Source organism: Nerophis ophidion, linkage group LG06, assembly GCF_033978795.1.
Source record: "Nerophis ophidion isolate RoL-2023_Sa linkage group LG06, RoL_Noph_v1.0, whole genome shotgun sequence".
Classification (NCBI taxonomy): domain Eukaryota; kingdom Metazoa; phylum Chordata; class Actinopteri; order Syngnathiformes; family Syngnathidae; genus Nerophis; species Nerophis ophidion.
In genome coordinates, this window is record NC_084616.1 from 15,994,012 (window position 1) to 15,999,011 (window position 5,000).

General features: G+C 53.9%; 1 protein-coding gene across 1 annotated transcript in view; it reads left to right on the forward strand.

Annotated features, from left to right (window-relative positions):
* srpk3 (SRSF protein kinase 3) overlaps positions 1–5,000 on the forward strand; it is a 28,182-nt gene that overhangs the window by 22,022 nt on the left and 1,160 nt on the right.

Here is a 5,000-nt window from a genome sequence, read left to right on the forward strand (position 1 = left end):
TTCGCAACTTTTGGTGCTGATAAAAAAGCTTTGCCTATACCGGAAGTAGCAGACGATATGCGTGTGACGTCACGGGTTTTTGAGCTCCTCACATCTGAACATTATTTACAATCATTGCCACCAGCAGCGAGAGCAATTCGGACCGAGAAAGCGACGATTCCCCCATTAATTTGAGCGAGGATGAAAGATTTGTGGATGAGGAAAGCGAGAGTGAAGCAATAAGAAAGATAAAAAAATGGACTAGATGTTAGTGGGAGCGATTCAGATAGGGAAGATGCTGTGGGAGGTGCCGTGGCAGCCGTGGGGGTGGAAGGACCACTTGGCCAGGCCCAACCGCAACAAGGGATAGAGCCATACTCCTTTGAACCCGACGCTAACGGTGACAGTCAGGAGGACGCTGTTGATATTGATGCTGGAGTAGCAAACGACATAGATCGCCTTAAGAATACAGAATGGTATAATTGTATTTATTTTTCGAAATGCCATCCATCCATCCATCCATCATCTTCCGCTTATCCGAGGTCGGGTCGCGGGGGCAGCAGCCTAAGCAGGGAAGCCCAGACTTCCCTATCTCCAGCCACTTCGTCTAGCTCTTCCCGGGGGATCCCGAGGCGTTCCCAGGCCAGCCGGGAGACATAGTCTTTCCAACGTGTCCTGGGTCTTCCCCGTGGCCTCCTACCAGCTGGACGTGCCCTAAACACATCCCTAGGGAGGCGTTCGGGTGGCATCCTGACCAGATGCCCGAACCACCTCATCTGGCTCCTCTCGATGTGGAGGAGCAGCGGCTTTACGTTGAGCTCCTCCCGGATGGCAGAGCTTCTCACCCTATCTCTAAGGGAGAGCCCCGCCACCCGGCGGAGGAAACTCATTTCGGCCGCTTGTACCCGTGATCTTATCCTTTCGGTCATGACCCAAAGCTCATGACCATAGGTGAGGATGGGAACGTAGATCGACCGGTAAATTGAGAGCTTTGCCTTCCGGCTCAGCTCCTTCTTCACCACAACGGATCGATACAACGTCCGCATTACTGAAGACGCCGCACCGATCCGCCTGTCGATCTCACGATCCACTCTTCCCCCACTCGTGAACAAGACTCCTAGGTACTTGAACTCCTCCACTTGGGGCAGGGTCTCCTCCCCAACCCGGAGATGGCACTCCACCCTTTTCCGGGCGAGAACCATGGACTCGGACTTGGAGGTGCTGATTCTCATTTCGGTCGCTTCACACTCGGCTGCGAACCGATCCAGTGAGAGCTGAAGATCCCGGCCAGATGAAGCCATCAGGACTACATCATCTGCAAAAAGCAGAGACCTAATCCCGTGGCCACCAAACCGGAACCCCTCAACGCCTTGGCTGCGCCTAGAAATTCTGTCCATAAAAGTTATGAACAGAATCGGTGACAAAGGACAGCCTTGGCGGAGTCCAACCTTCACTGGAAACGTGTCCGATTTACTGCCAGCAATGCGGACCAAGCTCTGACACTGATCATACAGGGAGCGGACTGCCACAATAAGACATTCCGATACCCCATACTCTCTGAGCACTCCCCACAGGACTTCCCGAGGGACACGGTCGAATGCCTTCTCCAAGTCCACAAAGCACATGTAGACTGGTTGGGCAAACTCCCATGCACCCTCAAGAACCCTGCCGAGAGTATAGAGCTGGTCCACAGTTCCACGACCAGGACGAAAACCACACTGTTCCTCCTGAATCCGAGGTTCGACTATCCGGCGAAGCCTCCTCTCCAGTACACCTGAATAAACCTTACCGGGAAGGCTGAGGAGTGTGATCCCACGATAGTTGGAGCACACCCTCCGGTCCCCCTTCTTAAAGAGAGGGACCACCACCCCGGTCTGCCAATCCAGAGGTACCGCCCCCGATGTCCACGCGATGCTGCAGAGTCTTGTCAACCAAGACAGCCCCACAGCATCCAGAGCCTTAAGGAACTCCGGGCGGATCTCATCCACCCCCGGGGCCTTGCCGCCGAGGAGCTTTTTAACTACCTCAGCGACCTCAGCCCCAGAAATAGGAGAGTCCACTACAGATTCCCCAGGCACCGCTTCCTCAAAGAAAGACGTGTTGGTGGGATTGAGGAGGTCTTCGAAGTATTCCCTCCACCGATCCACAACATCCGCAGTCGAAGTCAGCAGAACACCATCCGCACCATACACGGTGTTGATAGTGCACTGCTTCCCCTTCCTGAGGCGCCGTATGGTGGTCCAGAATCGCTTCGAAGCCGTCCGGAAGTCGTTTTCCATGGCTTCCCCGAACTCTTCCCATGTCCGAGTTTTTGCCTCCGCGACCGCTAAAGCTGCACACCGCTTGGCCCGTCGGTACCCGTCCACTGCCTCGGAAGTCCTATGAGCCAAAAGAACCCGATAGGACTCCTTCTTCAGCTTGACGGCATCCCTCACTGCTGGTGTCCACCAACGGGTTCTGGGATTACCGCCACGACAGGTACCAACAACCTTGCGGCCACAGCTCCAATCAGCCGCCTCGACAATAGAGGTTCGGAACATGGTCCACTCGGACTCAATGTCCTGCACCTCCCTCGTGACATGTTCAAAGTTCTCCCGGAGGTGTGAATTGAAACTCTCTCTGACAGGAGACTCTGCCAGACGTTCCCAGCAGACCCTCACAATGCGCTTGGGCCTGCCAGGTCTGTCCGGCATCCTCCCCCACCATCGCAGCCAACTCACCACCAGGTGGTGATCGGTAGAAAGCTCCGCCCCTCTCTTCACCCGAGTGTCCAAAACATAAGGCCGCAAATCCGATGACACAACTACAAAGTCGATCATGGAACTGCGGCCTAGGGTGTCCTGGTGCCAAGTGCACATATGGACACCCTTATGTTTGAACATGGTGTTTGTTATCGACAAACTGTGACTAGCACAAAAGTCCAATAACAAAACACCACTCGGGTTTAGATCCGGGCGACCATTCTTCCCAATCACGCCTCTCCAGGTTTCACTGTCGTTGCCAACATGAGCGTTGAAGTCTCCCAGTAGGACAAGGGAATCACCCGGAGGAGCACTTTCCAGTACTCCCTCGAGTGTACCCAAAAAGGGTGGGTATTCTGAACTGCTGTTTGGTGCGTAAGCACGAACAACAGTCAGGACCCGTCCCCCCACCCGAAGGCGAAGGGAAGCTACCCTCTCGTCCACTGGGTTGAACTCAAACGTACAGGCTTTGAGCCGGGGGGCAACCAGAATTGCCACCCCAGCCCGTCGCCTCTCACTGCCGGCAACGCCAGAGTGGAAGAGGGTCCAGTCCCTCTCGAGAGAACTGGTTCCAGAGCCCTTGCTGTGCGTCGAGGTGAGTCCGACTATATCCAGCCGGAACTTCTCTACCTCGCGCACTAGCTCAGGCTCCTTCCCCCCCAGTGAGGTGACGTTCCACGTCCCAAGAGCTAGCTTCTGTAGCCGAGGATCGGACCGCCAAGTGCCCTGCCTTCGGCTGCCGCCCAGCTCACAATGCACCCGACCTCTATGGCCCCTCCTATGAGTGGTGAGCCCATTGGAGGGATGACCCACGTTGCCTCTTCGGGCTGTGCCCGGCCGGGCCCCATGGGAACAGGCCCGACCACCAGGCGCTCGCCATCGTGCCCCAACTCCGGGCCTGGCTCCAGAGCGGGGCCCCGGTGACCCGCGTCCGGGCGAGGGAAATCTGGGTTCATTTCGTTGTAATTCCATAGAAGTCTTTGAGCTGCTCTTTGTCTGATCACTCACCTAGGACCTGTTTGTCTTGGGAGACCCTACCAGGGGGCATGAAAACCCCCAGACAACATAGCTCCTAGGATCATTGGGACACGCAAACTCCTCTACCACGGTAAGGTAGCAGCTCAGAGAGGAGTCCATCCATCGAAATGATCGCTGCATAATACACTGTACTTTGTGTGTGTGTGTGGTCCAATCCAATCGTGTTCGCTTGACAGCTCTGTTCCATAGTAAAGCTTGACTGTCATCTTTCGGGAATGTAAACAATGAAACACCGGCTTCCCATCTACAGCTTTCTTCTTTGATGTCTCCATTGTTCATTGAAGAAATTGCAAAATAATTAACCAACACAGATGTCCAGAATACTGTGGAATTTTGCGATGACAACAGACGACTTAATAGCTGGGCACGATGCTGGCACAAAATGTCCTCTACAATCCGTGACGTCACGCGCAGGCATCATCATACCAAGACGTTTTCAGCAGGATTTTCGGCGCGAAATTTAGAATTGCACTTTAGTAAGTTAACCCGGCCGTATTGGCATGTGTTGCAATATTAAGATTTCATCGAATATATAAACTATCAGACTACGTGGTCGGTAGTAGTGGGTTTCAGTAGGCCTTTAACAGAGCAACAGGTGACCAGACAAACACTCAAAGCTAAGTCATCTACGCACCTGTCACTAATATCGAAGCCAGTCCTGACACACCCCGCTTCCCTGCAGGTCCGCAGGCCACGCCTCCCCACAGATACATTAAAACATATGTTTCTTATTGCCGTCAAAGAAAACTTTTGGTATGTTAGTACTAAGTAAGGAAACAAAGGCTCCTAATTAGTCTGCTGACGTATGCAGTAACATCCACCCAATCATTATTTTTCACTTATCCGAGGTCTAGTCGCGGGGGCAGCAGCCTAAGCAGGGAAGCCCAGACTTCCCTCTCCCCATCCACTTCGTCCAGCTCCTCCCGGGGGATCCCGAGGCGTTCCCAAGCCAGCCGGGAGATATAGTCTTCCCAACATCTCCTGGGTCCTCCCCATGGCCTCCTGCCGGTCGGACGTGCCCTAAACACCTCCCTAGGGAGGCGTTCGGGTGGCATCCTGAACGCATGTGTTGCAATGTTAAGATTACATCATTGATATAAAAACTATCAGACTACGTGGTCAGTTGTAGTGGGTTTCAGTAGGCCTTTAACAGAGCAACAGGTGACCAGACAAACACTCAAAGCTGTGTCATCTACGCACCTGTCACTAATCTCGAAGCCAGTCCTGACACACCCCACTTCG